Source organism: Anas platyrhynchos, chromosome 3 (genome assembly GCF_047663525.1).
Source record: "Anas platyrhynchos isolate ZD024472 breed Pekin duck chromosome 3, IASCAAS_PekinDuck_T2T, whole genome shotgun sequence".
Taxonomy (NCBI): domain Eukaryota; kingdom Metazoa; phylum Chordata; class Aves; order Anseriformes; family Anatidae; genus Anas; species Anas platyrhynchos.
The window spans coordinates 108,599,647-108,619,628 of record NC_092589.1 but is presented as its reverse complement, the minus strand read 5'-3'; the positions used below and the strand labels follow the sequence as shown (position 1 = coordinate 108,619,628).

Here is a 19,982-nt window from a genome sequence, read left to right as displayed (position 1 = left end):
TCCCTGGGTGAGGTCTGTGCAGAGGCAGGGTGCCCCCCTCACCCTCCTTCTCCCTCTTCTCCAGATCTCAAACCGCGCCGCCTCCTCTGCCCCCGCGCCCTGCCGCCCCTTCCCCACCCTCCACTGGGGGGGAAGGCTTCATCCTCTTTTCCTCCTCCCTCTTGTGACCCTACACAGCCCGGTGGGGAGACATTGAGGGGCTCACAGCCCTCCTTCAGCAGCGGGAGGCGGGTCCGGGGGGGGGGGAACCGCGCCCGGCCGGGGCCGGCGGCTGGCGGCAGCCGCACGCAGCCACCGCGGGGCGGGCCTGCGAGTGTGGCGCGGGGCTGGGCTGGGCTGGGCCGGGCCGGGCTGGGCCGCGCCGCCGGCTGTCTCTGAGGCTCGGGGGATGGACGAGGGTCCCCGCAGCGGCCAGCGGCGACGGGCAGCTCAGGTAAGGCGGCTCGGGGGCTGCGGCTGGCCGCCGGTGGGGGAAGGCGGCGCCCCGTTCTCTGGGGGGGAAAAGATTGGGGGAGTAAGGGGGAGGGAAGGGAGAAGCCGCCCCCGCAGCGCCCTGCTGGGAGACGGGAGGCTCTGCAGCCCCTGCGTTGTTTTGTGGTGGTTTTATTTTTATCTTTCTCATCTCAGATCGGGGGTTGCCTTCCTCCTCGCCGCCGCCCTTGTGCCCCACTCCCTCAGCCCAGCTCCCTGCGGCCGCCCCCCGTTCCCTGCCCTCCTGCTGCCAGCCTCGGGGGGCAGAGGGGTGGGGGGGCTGCCGGCGGGGAGGCGGCCAACTGTTGCCTCAAAAAGCACCGGCTCCAGCGGCCTCCAGTGGGGTTACGGGGCACCAGGGCCACGCTTTGCTTTCCCTTCCCCCGCGGTAAAACGTTTTTCTGGTAGATCTTAGCCTCAGCTCGGGGAGAGGCTTTTTTTTCCTCGGCCCCAAAAGGACCATGCCTGAGCTCTCATCGCTGCCTCAGCCCCTAAAGGAGCTCCTATTTCTTCCTCAGGGACCCCCATCACGCCGGGGTGCTGTGGGCACCTGGCTCCCTGTGGGCCCAGGTGCCAGGATGAGCTGTAATGGGGCTGAGGGTATCAATCAATCAATCAATCAATCAAATAAAAAGGCTGTAGCCCTTCTCTGGATTAAGTATGCCCTTGCTCGAGGTTGGGGACAAGGGGGGTTCAAATTCACAACTTCGGTTATTAGGGAAAACTTTCAGCTGCTGGAGATGGTTGGATGCAGAGTGCTGTGAGCACTGTTTCTAGAAGGATGTGCCATTGTGAAGGCTAGGCATGAGAGAGAGCAGATGGAAAACATGTTCTGCAATGTTAAATTCATCTCATCGTTTGAATCTCTGAACAGACACCACACAAGCATTTCTGCCTTTTTTTTTTTTTTTTTCCCCCTAACTTAATTTCAAGACAGTTAAGCTTCGGACTTATTTATCTGGGTTTTGTTCTGCTAAGGCCCTGGTAATGTATGATGCCAGTGTATAAAATCAAATGTTCCATAATTCACCAGAAGCACTTTTAACTTCCCATTCTTTCAGCATTGTTGCTAATAACTTGCTGAGGGTTGTGATGTGTGTTGGTTTCCAGCCTGTTCTGGTAGTCCTTGATTTCCATACAGACAATCTTTGCACTCTGTTTTTGTTTACCAGCTCCTAAAGGCAGTTTGTGTGTGCATGTGGAAAAGGAAAATTGAGGGGGATAGGGATGTTTTTGCTTTGCTTTCCTTCTCCTATTCTTGCCATCTGCAAGGTCAGAAAAAAAATAAAAATGACTTTGACTGTGAACGCTTAGGTGGGGAGATCTGGAATGAAATGCAGTTGTGACAGGAGGTTGCCTTGTGGGCAAAGAATTTTACATGCTCAGCATTGGTCTACAAAAATACCCCAACTCATATTACACAGAGAACTAAGTTGATACTTCCCTTTTCTCAGTTATGCTAAGTTTTATATCTTTTTTAAGATATAAAGAAAAATTATACATTGGCAAGGCTGTTTTATTTTATTTATTATTTTTTTTAGGGAATAAATTTTGTCATTTCTCATGTTGGATTCTTCTTTCTGCATTCTTGTAAACCACCCCTCCACACACGAGGCCTGAAATAAAAGCAAACAAATCATAAAGTTAAACAACTCACAAAATGTTTTAATGAAATTACAGACTGAGACTAGCATAAAGGGTTTAATTTAAATTTATAAAAAGCATAGAGTAGCAACTAAGAATAAGATTCTTCAGCTGCATTTTGAACCACTGTAGTATAGTGTATCTGATCATTAAGGTTTCACTTGAAACTATAAACTATGGCAAGTATAAGAGAGGCTTTCTGAATTATTCGCATGGTTTCTTAATGACTGTCCATTATTTTACTGTATACTGCTCTGTACTTTTTCACTACTCTCATCTACTGTTTTGCAGTCACATATGCCTGTGAACTAGTTCTTTATTAAAAACAGAAAATAAGCAAGTCACAAGTCATTAAAAAGGCAACGTATGCCAGTAATTAGAATAAAAAATACTTGGTTAATTCACAGAGGAAAAATGGTGAAGATCTTGGGTACTACTATATAGTTACTGTCAGCAGATGTCATTTTGCCATAATAGTGAGCCTGTTAGTGAATTTTACAGTGCTGGGAAGATAATTCATTGTTAGTGTGCTTAGCTTGTCTTCATGACATCATTTTTGACACTGTTTTGTCAGCCTAAAATATCTTGTCCTCAGCACTATGATAGTCTCACAGACGTCAGGGATTTGCATGTGCAGTGTGTTGCAGATTTACATGGGTTACATGTTATACAAAATGAGTGATGAAAATGTATATAAAAATACTAGACATTATTTAGATGAATAACAATTCTACCTTAACAGAAACTATATAACAGAAACTGTAGGTGTACAGATACTATAAATAAGACGTCCTGAATTGATTATATGTATTTCCAAATACCCTTTTAATTGGAGTTTTTAGAGAAACTGTAAAATAGTTTTGTGGAATCACATTCTTTAGTACTAGGTGCAGTAGCACATTAACTTGATCATTCAGTTCACATTTTATACAAAACAGAAAAATAATATTCTAAATCCAAAACCTGTATACAATCCAGACATCATTAGGTCTCCTATTAAATCCTTGGAAACAAACTTACTATGTCAATGCGAGTTATAGTATCAGTGGGCAGAGGAATATGCATAGTAATAGTATGTATCAATTTGAAGGAGCCAAAACCTCATAGTATTTCCTGTGTACTGAATTCAGTATGTATTTGGAACTGTTTCAGTATTATCAATCATTCTTTTAGCAGTGCCTTCTACTTACATTATCTATGAATGCAAAGCAGTAACATTAAATCTGAGAAAACAGTTTGAGAAGCATGAATTACAATATTTAAAATACGGGACAGCTTGAGAGCTGCAAAAAATGGAGTCATAAATTTGAATTTTGCTGTTTAAATTAAAATTGTAATAGAAGCTGCTATGCATTCATGTATGAATAATGATGAGAGCAATGTGAATGATGGGAGTTGTATAGGTCCTAATTCTTGTGAAGTACACATTTTACCATTCCTCTGCTTTCACAGAATTCCAATCAACACTTGCAATTAAAATGAAATACATGTGTCTTATTTTCCATCTCTATATACTGTTTGATACAAGTTCTTGATTTGGTAGCAGTAGTGGCTTGTACCTGAAAAATAGCAGATACAGGACAAATATCTTGTAGGATGCATATGAACTAGGGCAGCAGTGACACACAGGTGCTTAAAAGATTTGTATTTATTATTATGGATTTAAAATGTTTAGAAATAGTCTTATGAGTCTTCACATCTTCCATACCTTACAGACTTAGTTCAAGAATAATTAACTTTGCTCACCACCAGCTGAAATATTCTTACCTACTTTACCAACTTGTCTATAGACTGCGTAACTAGTGAGCTATGGGAACTTTCTGTGAATTTTGCCCTATTTTTTTTCCCTGTCAATGATAATACTTACAAAGGAAGGCCTGTTTGAAGTGGAATGTACAAGCTGATTTTTAAAATCATGGATTAGATAAATGGCAGTGCAAAAGATGAAGCTAATGCCTAAGTCTGAGAGTTATTTTTTAAATAAATCTGTGTAAGGAATTTGTCAAGGTTGTAAAATGTGAAAAATTAATTTTGAAGGTTCCACTAGCAATGCAACTTGTGATGTTATTTATGTCTATCACTACTGCCACTCTTTCTTTGTCAGAGTTTTGAGTTAATAAATGTGATTCATAAACTTGTCGCCCTCAGATCTGTTGAACAGCATTGACATGTCATGGGAGGTGTCATATATGGAACATAGAATGGAATATATTGGGATGTTGCGTTTGGTCACGTGTTTATCTGTGGTGCGCTCTGAAAGATTGAGTCATATCTGGGCATTGGAGTTTTCACAATTTAATAATGCTCTGGAGGTAGTTCGGTGTTTTTAAAGGGGTCTGTGGACTTATGCTGACATTTTAGATAACAGCTGTTCTGCACTGTCCTATAGCTCTCTGATACGCATGGGCTTTACTTAAAATTTAAGTAGCTATTAGAAGCCTTTTATTTATATATGTATGTATATTTTATGGTATTTTGGAGGAAAAATCTTTCTCCCTGTTGAATTGCAGCCTGAATTCATAAATTATTTGAGTGGCCTATTTTACAATTAGATGCCTCAAAGCCAACTATGGTGTTCTTAAAACTCATTTCTGAAAGCACGCTGCTGTCTGTGTTTTTACTGTAGGGAAAATTAGGTACACTGAGCTACACGTCTGCATCCATCCAGCACTGTTACCCCCGTGACTGTTCTGGAGACTGGCATCTCTCTTGTGCCTAACTGCCTTTGGCATCCTTAAACAGGAATGATCTTCCTGGATTTGAAAACCTTGTTTTGCTTATAAATAAATAAGAAGTGTAAACTATTTATTCAAACTCAAGGAAGAAACGTTTGCAGTGATGTTTCTCTCTCCCTCTTCTCTTTATATTCAATGGTGCATTAGTTGCATCAATTACCCATGAAGTGGAAAGCTTGTTTCTATGTCCCCTTTTCAGCTTGAAGTAACTTAAGCTCACATCTCTCTCTTCCCAGGAAAGTACAACAGTCAGCATCTCATAAACTGTCCCATAGTGGTAGGAAACATTTATTTCACCTGCAATTGTGTTACTTGGGAAAAAAAAAATAATTAGGCCAAAGGGAGAGCAACTCCTGCCCTGTGTGATCAAGACATTCGTCTGAGGTGAGGGAAATCTGATCGCTATCGGTGTTTCATTCTTTCATCCAGTAAATATTCTTCAGTTTCATACCTTCACTGGGAATGGTCTGGGAGAAACTAGTCCGTTGGCTAGGGCAGTGCCCTGTCAAATGGAGGTGTGGTTGTGAGCCAGCATTTTAGCTTGAAGAGAGCATACCACCCAGCACTTCCTCCGTGGTTGCTTTACTGATGCTCTTGAATTGCTAAATGGTGCTCGGGGGTGTGCTCTCGTCTTCTCATCCAGAACTTCAAAATTGTGTGACTCCTTCCCTCATCTCTTTGTGAAAGGGATGTCTTTGTATTTTGCTCCCGGGGAGGCTTGAAGGTTTTAAAACCCTTCTTAATAACATAGGCATCTCTTGAGCTTCCAGGATAATGCTGTTTAAGGTATCTACTCCTCAGCATTGTTTCCTATTAGGTTAGAGGGCTTCCTGCTTACTATCCCAGTTACTTTAAGTTCCTAGCTCAAATTATTATAGCCATCTTCAGAATTTTCATGGGAATGCATTGTTGTGCTTCTATTCTCATATCAAGTGGTAAATCTAAAAGTGTAAATTTCTTGGGGGATGAAGTCCAGAATTTGGCAAGAGTGGCCTGCAGTTACCTTCCAAAGAACAACTTTATTTGTGGTTTAGGACACAATTGGAGCATGGCTTGGTTGAATTGCCCGACACAGGCATCATGTCCTATTCCAGATGCCCTGCGACTTCCACTGTGTCTGTGCTTTGCTGGCAGATGCAAGATGTGCAAAGACCCATGTCCTGCCTGGAGTAATGTCTGCAGGAAATGCAGGGGGGCCTAAGTTGGTGCTGAGAACTTAGAACAGCTGGTTCTAGTATACAACTGAACTGAACCCAGTAGTTTACCAATATTTCTGTTGTTTAGGCTGAATGTATTTAGGGTGAGAAGTGTGGGGAAGAGGTGTTTTTCTTACTTCTCAAAGGCGTTTCAAAGAAAACCAACTTTCTGTTTTACTTTCTGTATTGCTAATGTATTTGGTACATAGCCTGATCATCCTCATTTTTTTAATTTTGCAGCAACCCCATATTAATTCTGGGAGGTTAGCTTGAGTTAATGGCTTTCTGGGAGGGGAGCAGAAAGTACATCTTTGGGTTTCTCTCATGCATATTAATGGCGGTATGGACCTGTGGGGCAGAAATTCATTACTGTACGGAAATGCTGAGTGATGGTGCCACTGATGGAGCTGGATTGGTTTTGGAGAATAAGGAAAACTCTCTCTGGTAACTGATCCGTATGATCTTATCTCAAGTAAATTGGCTCCAGAATTGTGTTTAAATAGCCATCAGAAGAGATGTGCAGTGGTATTTATCATTTGGTTTGTTATTTGGTACAGACGATTTGCTGTTCCTAATTTTTGGGGGAGGTTCTTCTAATGCTGTGGAAATTGGAGGAGGGGAAACATTTATGATAATATTTCTCTGAGTTGTTCAACCCTCTTTATATTTTAGAAGGCTAGATTGTTAAATTTGTTATGCTTCATTTCCAAGAACAGTCTTGATTTTTTTATCAGTTGCAATTTTTCCCACCCACATACACATAGTCTGACTTCTTTTACTGAATGGTTTGATAATTTTATGATGTTTTGCTTGAAGGATCATCTGTAGACTGCTGGTGACTCCTTTAGATAGGGATTTCGTGATGGATGTGGGCATCTTTGGAAGTTTCTGGAAATAAGACTTCAGTCATCTCCCTAATAACTGATTGGGTTTTTCATGGCAGCAGAGGAAATGGGAGCTGATACTTTGCAACTGTTTTTCCTGTGTTTTTATTATTAAAGCATAAATACCCTGTAGGACTGGAACACTTTCCTCACCCTCTCAGAAGACTGTATTACAGCAGAGCGCTGTAATATCAATTACTGTGGGAACGGTTTGCGAGTCCAAATGAGATCATGATTGGGAAGCTGGAAAATGAGTCTCTCTTAAAATGTGTTTCATGCTCTGAATACATGAAAGATTTTGTTGGGAATGCAATACTTAGGTCTACAGGGTTTATATTTTTAATTAGAGAAGGTGTTAAAAAAATCCACTTACTGTTTTGTCTGAACACCTCTTGTACTCAAGAGGAAAATAGAAAATAATTCCTGATCTTGAAGTATTATGGGGATATGCTGCATGCAAAACAGATTTGTAGTTCTACAACTAGATAATCTTACTACTTTTATTGGTTTTTGTATCCAGAAGACATTGAGAGAGCATACATATTAGAGGCCTTAGAAGTATAGATAATCTTCTTGTCCATTTTTATTACATGAGGCAAAATTATTGTGGTCTGACTACTTATGCCTGTGTTTAACTGAGGTTTTGATTCATTATGGCACAGACAGTATCATGTTGTCCTTTACTGAACCAAAAGTAAATCCGCCTAAAAAATCCCCTTTTGTTCTGCTGCTGAGGAACACTGTGGGCTGCCAAATCCTGGCAGTCTGACTCACCACAATCGTAATAAAGTGTTTGTACTTTTGCAATTGCAGTTATTCAGTGCTTTCTAATTTATTTATAAGGCAAAGGGACACCTACAGGTTAAAGTACTACTTTTTAAAGAAATATCCCTTGTTTATACTGAAATAACATTTGTCAAAAGAGAGTTAAAGACCCACTGGTAAAACTTGAAAGCTTCCCAGGAGCAAATCATAATCTTTACCGATAACAAATATAGATATATATATATATTTAATTAATTTAATTTTCCATGTAATAGCAATGTTAGACTTCAAAAAATGGTGGGATTATTTTAAACTACTTCCAGAGCTCTGCTGTTTTGGCCATCTAATCTGACCCGATAATGATCTGATAAGTGGGAAGACTGTTTCCTTCCTTTAAAAAAAAAAAATGCTTTGAGGACAGAGACTCTGACCCGGCCAGTGCTTATCTGTGTTTTAACTTTGATGCGTGGGTTGCAACCCAGCAAGCGTAACTCATGTAATTGAATTCAGTTGTTTGCAGGATGAGTCCCAAAGCAGTCGAATATTAAGTTGCAGCACTCAAATAAAACGTTGAATGACTGCGCATCAGCAGCTGAGGAAAATCAAGGTGGCTCTTGGTCAATGATAGGTACCTGTACGGCCGACAGATAAGTACCCAGTTCCACGCAAGGTGTCTGCAGGTACCCTGCAGGTCATTGTGTGTATGTACATACATTATGTGTGGTCTGGCTGATGTGCCTGACTTGACTGCCTGTCGTTGGAGAGGAAATGGGAATTCTTCCAGTGTCATGGTCCCATCACCTGTGCATGCTAAGGAAAAGGCTTTCTTGTCTCTTGATTCTTTAGCTTTTTATAGGTAGGAGTCCCCTCATACGATTTAGGGGTTTAACTGTTGAGGCAGAAACAATGGTTTCTTTCTTGCTATTGATAAAAGAACAACAAGGCTTTTATTCCTTTTTGCCTGATACATGGGGAATTTTCTATATCATTTACCTTTCCCGAGTTTTGAGCTAATGACATTCTGACAGTTTTCTTGAAAAGGCCAGGCTGTGGTAAGTCAGATTGTTTGTAACTTTCTCTGACTGTCTTGTAGACCACAGCTTGGTGCTGAACAAAAAATAAACTCCCACGGCACTGGGAGTGGGTGCTGGGCACTGAGGCAGCATGCAACTGGCAGAGAAATATACGCAGCAGAAAGTACTATAGTTCACAGGAATGCATTTTAATTGCTGCTCTGAGTCATACTATCACTACAGCTGCTTCCAAAAGAAGAGATTCGTATCTAGCGATAGGCCATTCACATAAAGAAAGAAGATGTTAGATAAGCAAATACAAATATGTTACATGCCCTTTCTCCTTTGGTTTTCAGTAAGTTCTCTAGTTCAGCAGGCATGAAATATTTTGTGACATAATTATATACGTGGTAAGTGCCTGCCAACTCATTCATGGTATTCCTCTTCCAGGGTGTGTGTTCTGATTCCACCAAGGTAGGCACAAGCACGTAGTCTTCCAGCTTTGAGCTTCTTGATTCACGTGGCAATGCAGTCCTGCTCGTGGTGCTGACTTCCTTTCTCCTTTTTTTTTTGCCCATAAAAGGAGAAAAGTGCTGCCATATGACTTGTTTTAGAGCGGATCTCAAAGGGAAACAGGGGGGAGGTTACTCAGGTAGCTATTTCTTGCACTAACTCTTCCACATGGTGCTAGACATTCTGCTCTCTGCGTTTAATTTGATATAACTGTCAGAGTATGTGGTAGTACTTCCTTCAACTGACATTGAAGTAAAACATTTCATTCTTAGAATAACTTTTTTTTTTTCTTTTCTGCTACATGGACGAGAGATTCTGAAGGGAGGCTGGATATAAACGAATTTGGAATAAAGAAAAAAAAATACCAGTTCTCTAGGATTAGGCTGTCCTCCAAACCTGCAGAAACTTTCCTGCTGGTGATTAAAAGAATGACTGAATGACTGTGTGTGGTATTCTCCCATCTTGTGCCAGTGACTGTAGATATGCAGGGTAAGTTTAGTGCTTAATGTTGCACTGTTAAAAAGTTTCTTCTCCAGTTTTCAAGAAAACAGAATATTCAGGTGATCCTTTGAAGGCTTGCCCAGAAATCAAACCTGGAAGTCTCAGTGCTTTCCGTGACTGGGGGCCTTGTGCCCACTTGCTCTGCAGTCTTACAGTGTCTTTCAGTGTACAGCAAAGCACGAGTCTCCTGGCTTTCTTTTGATGCACTCTGACAAAAAGCATAGTTCTCACATTGGTGAGAGTCACATTTTTTCCACAGAGTGAAGACAATTAACAGCTCTAAATAAGTGCCACCCGGCTTCTACCATGGCTTAACGGGTAGAGTTCAACTGGTTTATGTTTCAGCATCTAAGTGTGCAGCCAGCACCAGGACAGTCTTAATCTGTCAGATCCAACCATGCTCGCTGCTGATGTCCTGAACATACTTTCAAAACCATCTCCACGTCAATCCACAGTAATGATGAATTTAGTCAGTCTTCTACATTCCCTACTTACTGATGCTATGAAACAATGTGACTTGGAGGCATACAAATTAGCTGTCTCTCTTCCAGCTCAATCTAACATAACAGGTTTTAGAATGATAGCAGAATGGATCTACCTTTGGAAACCAGACTTTTTTTTTTTTTTTTTCTTAAGCAACTGTGAAAAGTAAAGATCTTTCATGCAAGAATTTACTTTCATATGAAATGAAGTATTTTGTCAGGGAGTCCAAAGGAAACCGGAGAAAACTGAGATGACAGTATTGACCAGTTATTTCCTAGCTTCATCTTTTTCTAGTGACACCGTATGTATTCTGGGCAGCGTGTCAGAGAAAACAGAAAAAGGACCATAGTAATTCAGGATCTACAGTCGTATTTTCGCTTTCCAACAAGCTGGTTTGTTACTTTTTTTTTTTTTTTTCCACATCAGAACTAGGATTTAGGCCAAAATCTGTGCAAAACATATGCCTGTCTCATGCCAGCAATGTTATTGTTGCTGAGAGTTAAGAAGTTTGTTACTTCACTTATGTGGGAGGGCATTTGTATTTTATTTTTTGGTTGTTTTTTGTTGGCAGATCTGTTAGTTTTCTCGTTAACTGGAGTTAACATCTTTATGCATGTGCTCATGTCACTTTTTTGAAAGACAGAAATTGCACGTATAATTCAAGGGGCTACAATTAAAGTACTCCCAGGCAAATGTGGGTACAAGAGTTCACTGGCTGGGACTGGTACACTGGGCAAGGGACAAGGCAGCATTGTTTGATATTTTAATTTTTCAGAGCTCAGTGGACCAGATTGGCAGCCGATATTCCAACAGTTATCAATGGCAGGTTGAGGTTTTGCAGAATAATATGCAGTTTTGTCAATACCATTACATTTTAAGGCTATTTCAAGGTAAGCCTTGGAGAAGCATGTATTGAGATAACTTATAGGTATGCATTTGTGAAAGGAGTATATGTTTTTATACTCAGTTTTAATTTTTCTAATTTTTCATTACCCTGTGACACTACATAATCATTTACATCTATACAAAGTTTAAGAGACAGTAATTCTTCCTAAGTATAAAATTTGGATCCAGTGTAGCTATATTTTCCTTTGGAAAAAAATTATATGCCTTTGTTTTGTGCACAAAGACTTGTTACTTGTATCCATTTTTGTGAAAATTAAGTGTAAATTCTTTTGATTTGTGTTAGCAGGAAAAGTAAGTAAGTCAGGATTTCTGATTTAGAAGAAATTTGTGAAGACACGGACGAGTTTGTGAATTACAAGAAGAAGAAAAAAAAAAAAAAAACGCTAACCTTTTAAAGTATTTTAATTTTGGCCTTGCCCACCACCCTGATGCAGGTAAAGTTTGGGGAAGAGTCTTATCTGCTGTACATTGGCTACTTGTCACTAGTGCTGTGCCCACTTCATACCAGCTGACAGTCTGGTCCAGTGTAATACTGACAGCAATCCAGGCTTGCTAAAATGAAGAAGTCAGATCCCAGATGTTCATCTTCTGTCTATCTGAATACACTAGAAGAATTCTAAATCCTAAGAGAGTACAAATTTGCACCAACAGCCTCGATTAGGATGTGTTATTAAGGCTAGAAGCTCTTGTGCCTGGAAAAGGTGACCTGTTAATTCTGAAATGCATTGGCTACTTATGGAATTCACTTCTTAAAATGATATTCTCCAGAAGCAACTGGGAACTATAATCATGATACATGTTTATAGTAGGAACTAAATAAGGAATGGATATGGCATGCAACTGTCTGTACTGTTACAAATTTAGTACTGTTCGTGACACAGTTTTGTCTTGTGCCAACTAACACTCTCCCACATTATGCCCAAGCATAGATCTGGGGTTAGTATAGACTGTGGACGATTTCCAAAAGGCTGTCTGGATCTGGCCATGCTGTTTTGGAGGGACAGGATTTTAGTTGTCCAGCCACAAGCTATACCATGCTAGCTGCTGCCAAGCCCAGAGTGTGGCCATTTGCCCTGCTCTATTTTATTTTTTATTATATATGCAGCTGCAGATCCTGCTTTTCAGGAAGCTGGGATTCAGGAGCATATTTGAGAATGCAAAGGCAGGACTCTCTTTGTGTGCTTAGAAGGGTTGAGAAAAAAAAATCAATCAAATCTGAAGGTAAGAATCTGTGTCTAGAAAGCTGGAAAAATAATCCTGAGCAACTTAAAATCATAGAATAATTAAGTTTCACATTGTGTGTATGAGAAAAACCCCAGGGAATACACAAGCAATTAGCCATTTTGAAAGTTCTATTAAAAATATATATATTTATGAAGAATAATGGTCTGGCATTTTAAATCGAAATGAGTAAAATAAAAGTAAACAGATGTCATCTACAGTGTCCTCTGACCAGAGGACATGTATACTGTAAGTGTAAAACTTATCCCTTTCCTAAGTTTTGCCTTCTGTTATCCAAAGTAACAGTAGCAACCTGCTAACAACAGGTATGATCTTTAGGTTTCCCCTGAGGAGTCTGTCTCAAGCAAATATTTCAACCCTCTTTAATTGTCTTATTGCCTCCTGTCAGGGAGATCTAAGTCTAACTTTATATTTTGCCAAAACTGGTGGGTTGATTTTTTTATTGTTTTTAAAGCAGCATTAAAGCTATTAGCAACCTAATGTCAGTTGGGTCAGGGTCTCTTTAGACAACTTAGGGGTTGAATCCGGTCTGTGGAGCACTTCCATCTGTCTCCCAGCCTCTTCAGTAGGGGATGAGGGAGGAATAGCTGTATGGGCAGCACAGGCTGTCTGCTGAATCAGGCGTGTGTCCCTCTGTCTGGGAATGGCCTCACAATCAGAAACAGGTCCTGGGCCACAGGGAGAGTGCTGGGATGAGTGGTGGATTGGGCTGGGGATACTGGGTGCAATGGGTGACCGGGTTTGTGTGTAAAGGGAGCCAAAACCAAGAGCAGGTGCCACTGAAGTTGAAATTCAGCAAGAACTGCCCTGAACACAAGAGTCCAGATTTAACATCTCTCTCTCTCTCTCTCTCTCTCTCTCTCTCTCTCTCTCTCTCTCATCTTCCTGCATAATATTTAAATAGTACCTGCTTGGTACTAAAAAATTCAACAAGCCTTTGTTTTTCACTGTATACATCAATCAGTGTGTTCTGCTGCTTCTCTTTTTTCCCTGTATCTTAAATTGAAATAAAGATTCATAACTTCATTTTGTAACATGTGTCTTCTTGAGTAAATGAGTTCTAAAATGTGGAATAATGTTGTAGTTGCATTGTTATAATTTAGAGATTGGCCTCTATTACACATCACATCTTGCTTAACTCTAGTTTCGCATTTAGTTTGTTCTGTGATGCAGCGTCACTTGACTCTTTATTTGCAGGTAGAATTAACTTGCCCTCTCTGCTATAAATGCTTTCTTGAATACTGATCGTACAGCCTTAATTATTTCTTACACAGCAGGAAATGTTCAAAGTAGCAGCTGTGTTATGCCTTAGGTTTGAGTTGGTGGTGGGCTGTGACGGCCCAAATCCCTGGGTGTATAATAAGCTTTACTGCCAGCAGGCCCCCCAGCCGACTGCTCTGAGGGTGCGGAACTGACTCCCATGCTTCATTTTATAAATGCCTTTTAAAGAGGGATAAGTGGACTTACTAGGTGTTACCGAAGCAGTAACAGAATTGTCTCTTCTACACTAATCTCTGATGTTTTTCCTCCTTGTTGACATCCTTCCTTTAAAGCTGCTTTAAGGGTTGGATTTTTTGCTGAGGTTTCCAGAGTAAGCAGCAGCGTGTGTATTTGCTTCTGCCCGTTTTCATTATGCTGGTGTTTTCCTTGCTGAAAGGTGCCTTTCCTTTCTCCCTGACACAAGAATTCTCAGTTGCTCATAAATGTGTTTGTTCACCCCCTGTCTGGGTCACAGTGTCGTAGGGAGTATACTGGTATTTAGTTATTTTATAAACATTTTAAAGTGTTGACCCTCTTGATTCCTCTGGCTCTCCTGTGGAAGACTGATATCAATCTTTGCTTATCTAAACTTTTAAAGGAATATTATATTAAAGGCCAAGATCTGAAAACTGGAAGCTCTTTCGGTCAGCGTAGTTTATCTTCTCTCTCCCATGGCACTTGCTTTCCTGCTCAATGGCATCTCACTCAGGCCACATGTTTTACCTCAGTAAACTTGCCTCCCAGGCCATCCAGGCATTTATTGCTAGCTGAACAAGAAGAGCCTCCTGGCATCTGGTCCTTGTCTCTTTTAAATGCCTGTTTCATCCCCCTTGATCGTATCAGCTTTACTAAACTGGGCTGGCATTATTTTACATGCCATTTGGATTTATATATAAATATGTATATATATATGTGTGTGTATATATAAAAATATATATACACATTGTTTAAATTTGAAAGACATTTGGATATCCAGAATTAGTTTTTTAAAAGATTAAAAGACTTCCACAAGGCAATGTACAGTTTTTTAAAAAACAAATCCACTGTCAGCTGGTAGCTAGGTTGTGTTAGGTTTATACAGAAACAGGTATTCTGTGGAAGTAGCAATATTTGTGTAGTTTCATGATTCTGCTATGCTGGAGCTACTTCTTTATAGTTGCTGGGTTTTGTTGCCAAAACCTAGTTTTTTCTATATAAAAATGTGCAGGACTCCCTAAGTAACTGTGCTAGTCGACTTCCCAGCCAGTCTGCTTTCTGTGAATATACTTTACACCTGTTAAAGGAGAGTTTACTCTTGCCCACACTGTTCGTTTTTGTCCAAAAAAAGACAAGTTACATAATAAAACAAGTCAGTCAAGCATCAACAAACGGAAACAAACAATATAATTCAAGAAAATACTTATTTACCTTTCTGTAGGTCTACATTAGATTTCAAAGTTTTCATTTAGCATCACTAATACTATTATAGAAGGCTCATGTGATATGAACATGGAGATTTTTTAAAATAATCTAAATACATTATTTTACAAGATACAAATTCTAAAGTTTCTGTCAAATATATTTTAACTTTTGTGCTTGCATCATGGCATTCAAACAACTTCATTTTTTTATAGCAGTTCTTTATTCCATAGAGTTACAGACTGGATTTTTTCTGTCCCATTTGCAATCTGTTTAAAGGTTTCCAGCAATTCTTAGCCATAATTAAACATGTAAGACTGATTCTATAGTTTGAAGCTTTGTAGCCTATTTTAATTTAAAACTCTCAAAAAGAGGTGGAAATTTCATAACTTTTCTAGTGCCCTTACTGAGGTATTTTTAGTTCAGTTTTCTTTCTTTTGATATTAGATTATGAATTCAATTAAACTGCATTGCCTCTGGCTTCAATGACTGAAAATTTCTGATCTTTTCAAATTGATTAACTTTTCCTGATTATGGATCAAATAAATACAGTTCTGCAGATGCCCACTTTGGTATGAGATTTTTAATGGATTAATTAATTCATTTAAAGTTAAAAGCATCTAAAATACTAAAATGCTTTCCTCCCCTTTCTCAAACTGATTTAGGGTCTTTTTTATCAGTTGTGAGCACCCTCCAAAAACAGTTAGTATGTGTCAGAATAGTCTGTGCTGGATTTGCTAAACTCCTTTTTTTTTCTTTTTTCCTTGTTGAAAAGCATCAAGTTTCACAGGCCTTTTTCTTTACCTGCACTAATATTTTGTTGTTTTTGTGTTTTTTTTTTCTTAACATTTCCATTCATTCTGTTCTACCATCTTCACTTTCTCTCATTCATTGTAATAAATCTGCTTTGTTTCAGTTTAAAATGAATCTTAGTGCACTGTTGCTTGACCACTCTTTCTAGTTATTAACCAGCTATTAATCCTTAATTACATGAAATTAGGAAAATACCTTAGTAGCACTAAGACACTTAGTAGCTTGGGAGTTAACATGGTGCTGTAAGTGGAATACCCTCTTCGAAGCTTTCCCACTGATACTCATTTAATTAGTGCTGAGGTTACTGAATCTTTCAGATTTGTCATTTGTGATGGGTCAAGAGGGAAGTGGTGATAATTTGATGCATCTTTAATTAGTAAATGTTGTAGAAAAGTGTGGTAGCTAGTCCTTTGTTTTCCAGGACTGGAGGGTCAAAAATTGTCTGTTGCTATTTCACTACTCTGTAAGAAATCAATAGTTTTCTGGGTTCTGTGGGGGTGTTTCCAGTCCTTTTTCCATCCCTCTCTTGCCTGTTCTCTGATGCCTCTTTCTTGGCTTCTTTCCCATGAGTAGTGAAGTTAAAACATTTGAAAGGTTTTATCAATTCCTTTTCTTCAATTCTTTGTAACTCTCCATAGAGACAGTTAAAGCTGCTGAGAGCCTAGTCAAATTTAACTCTACAGGAGCTTCCTAAGCTGGGTCTGAACTTTCCCTTGCTATTCTAACCATGGGAACAGTAGTTCACTATCCTGGTGCACTGTACTATGAGATAATTGACCTTTTACTTTGGGCATAATGCACAAGAGAAGATACCTTGCAGCAGTAATCATTGCTTTTTAAAAATGGGAAATTACTATAATGTTTTGAAGGCGTTTTGGTAACTTTTCTGATTTTTACTTAGTAATCAAAGCTTGGATTAATAACAATTCTTTCAAAAAAAATTTTAAAATTCACAGATTGCAGTCTCTCTCTAATTATCAGGAAGGCTCTGAATCATCTTCAGCAAGGTAAGAATCAACTCATGTACTTTTCATCTTGCACAGAACAGCTGTCTAGCAGATTCAGATGTCATAAATAATAAATGAATACTCAGCCTCCCTTGAATGATGTCCTGTGATACAGTTTTACCATTGCACCTAACTGATGCTTTCAAAATGCTATGTGGGCACAATATTCTCGCCCTAGGGTTTTTGTTTTCTTTTCTTATAGAACAAAAGCTGTAAATTCTCCTTCCCATGTACTTTTTTTCACTTATGCTACTGTTTGTTTTGAGTCATCTCACTGTTACTGTGACATGTGTTTTTTTTTTGTTTAGACTTTGGGGCAAAATTGGCCTATATGGAAAATAGGATTTGTTCTCATCCCTTCTGAAGTCCTAATACCACAATTATTTAGGTCTTCCACTGCTCCTTTTTTTTTTTTTTTTTTTTTTTTTTAAATCTTGACCACATTCCCAGAAAACTGTCTCAAAATTAAATTCTAAACACCCTCCATTGCTACAGAACTAGAGAATTTGTAGCCAGCAGCAAAATAAAGTGATGCTGAAAATAGACTTTTTTCCCTAGAGAAAGGGAGTTCCCTGACTCGACCAGCTACTAATTGGTATAAAGGTTTGTTTACTCAGAGGAGTTATTCCTAATTAGTTCCCTATGTGGGTGCTCTACTTGAGAAATTAGTGTTTCATTCTGATTTAATTCAATCTGCTTTTATAAGAATTGTTACAATTTGTAGTGAGGGACTTATTTTTAGAAAAAAAAATCTGTGCCATATCACTCCCTGATTTTCAAAAGAGAATTTCTCTTCAGGAAGTGATTAAACATGCTTGCTTTTTTGAAATTAAATGAATAAAAATTCATAGTCAGATTAGGCCCAGTTCCTAGTCATATCTTTATAAGTACAGCACCAGAAACCATGGGATTTTCAGAGCCCAAACTTAAATGAACTGATTTATGGACCTGATGACTTAACCTCTGTTTCTCCATAGTCATGAGAACAGTGAAACAGAATATTTGTGAAGAGTGTTTGTGGAGCCAAATTAGCAATTCTGAGGATATGGTTGAAAAAGAAGTTCACTTCCAATATTTTATTTAGCAGATTTATTTCTCTTAAGTTGATTTAACTTTGTTCTTGGAGCAAACATGCATCATTGTAAGTTCTTTGACTTAGAGAGTTGTAGAAGTGATACAACAGCCATATCTTAAGAACAAGTCTACCTGTGGATTCTTATAAAGGACCTGGTTGGTCTACTTGCATTTCTCTTAGCTTCCCCCACACACTTTGAGAATGAAATTATCACTGTTAAGCATTTCAGTTTCATTCTTTATTTTAGAAGTTTCAGAAGACAGGAAACTTAATTTGTGAACTTAGAATCAGTTTCACCAGACTTCTTTCAATGTAAACACTGTTTTAAATAAATATAGCTGTTGTAATAAGTAGCTATTATAATGTTTTGGAAATGTGTTTACCCTTTCATTATTTAAATGTTATTTCTTTTCATTCTTAATGCAATACATATCGGTACCAGTGAACGGCTGTGCAATCTTGGCAATGCTTAATATGAAAATCAAAATTAAATTTAATTTGTAATGTAGAATTATATGGGATGAAAAATCAGTTTAAATATCTGACCATTTCAATCCAGTGGGATTTTTTTGAATTCAGTTACTTTAAAATTTCTTGGATGCTCCAAACTTCACTTTTAAAAGACTCATTTTCAGTTTTCATTTGATACAATCTGGTGTATTTGCTTCCAAGCAAAAAAAGTTTTAACTGAAATCTGAAAGTGGAAAAGCACAATGATCCCATGTGTAATCTTAAATGTTTTTCGTGACAGACGGACGTTGAATGTTTAGCATCAACACTTTGGATTTTTGAATGTGAATTGGAACCACTCTATTTCTAGGTAAGACATAAGTAAGTGTTTGTGTTAAGTATCTCCTTAATTTTGCACTGATTATGAGAAAGCTAAAGAATGCAATATGCTAGACTTTACTGTGTATATAGAGTGTTTATCTTTGTTGATTGAGTCCACTTTTATTTGAGATTGAATAAGAGGTCTGTTATCCTAAACTTTTATTTTCCTGAGAGAAACTGCATTAGCAACTCTACATGGTCTAACTATGTATAGGATTTAATTTTGTGATTGAGTAAGTAGTTTGGTTAACTTGTTGCTGTAAAATATGGTGGTTCAGTTCTGTCTGCCCTTTCTGTTGCATCAACACCTGTATCCATATTTGTGCTGATTTAGGGAATTTGCTGCTGAAACTCTATAGGATTTTAAAGACATATTGGAAGGTTTTCTGACAGGTTAGGCCTCTGGATCAGCATGCTGTGGAATCCAACAAGTACTGGTGTTTACACAAGGAAATCAGTGCCAGTACTTGTGGCAACAAATTGTTGTATCAGCTTTACTGTGTCTTTAAACCTCTTGCTTACTCTGCTCCAAGAACAAATTTGATGCATGAGAAATAAGATGAAGGATTTGTGAACAGCTGGAGACTTTGGAGACTTCAGTATCTGGGGAGGAAGTAGAAGGTGATAGCGTAGAACTAGAAGGCTTTAATAGGTACATGTAATTACAACAGTTGTCCCTGGAGATTGCCTTCTTCCTCATAGTGAAATACTGGAGGTCATGCCAATTTGGCTGCTAGTATTTACCACATAGATTATAAGGATGAGAATGGAAAACTCAGTGTAACACTTAGCTGACACTAACTTGGCCATATGCTATGATTTCTGAGCCCGAAGGCTACAAGTTGCAGGAAATGGTTCTATTGGTTCTGACCCTAACACGCTGCTGGTTGCCAGCCCTTTCTAGGCTGTTGGGAAATGCGAAGCAGACATGACATTTGAGCTGTGCTGTTGCAGCATGTAACACTTAAAATCTTAAAATCTTAAAGAGACTAATATCTTAATTTGTTAAGGGAATTAAGGCCCTGTGAGATGCTAGCTTTTATCCAGTGGTTTCTAGGAGAGAAGGAAATCATGAAATATGGAGAGGAATCTTGAAGCTGGCCCTGCTTTAGTGAATTCTGTCATTAGCTGCTGTGAGAGTCATCCAGCAAGGGATGCTGCAGGCAGGTGACCACAAAGACTTCAATTTGTTGTAAGTAAAAAACCAAGCCCAACATGGCAGCAGTCTGACTGGCAATTTATCAA

General features: G+C 39.0%; 1 protein-coding gene across 16 annotated transcripts in view; it reads left to right on the top strand.

Moving 5' to 3' along the window:
* Positions 1-224: 224 nt before the first annotated feature.
* The window catches only part of CYRIA (CYFIP related Rac1 interactor A), a 57,667-nt gene continuing 37,909 nt past the window's right edge, over positions 225-19,982 (top strand). The window contains exons 1-4 of one of the 16 annotated variants that reach the window (XM_072036452.1): positions 225-433; positions 11,395-11,545; positions 16,781-16,831; positions 18,658-18,726. The gene's annotated coding sequence lies outside the window, so the exon portion shown is untranslated. The remainder of the gene's footprint in view (positions 434-11,394; positions 11,546-16,780; positions 16,832-18,657; positions 18,727-19,982) is intronic. The other 15 variants (XM_072036451.1, XM_072036448.1, XM_072036447.1 and 12 more) reach the window with 15 other exon arrangements.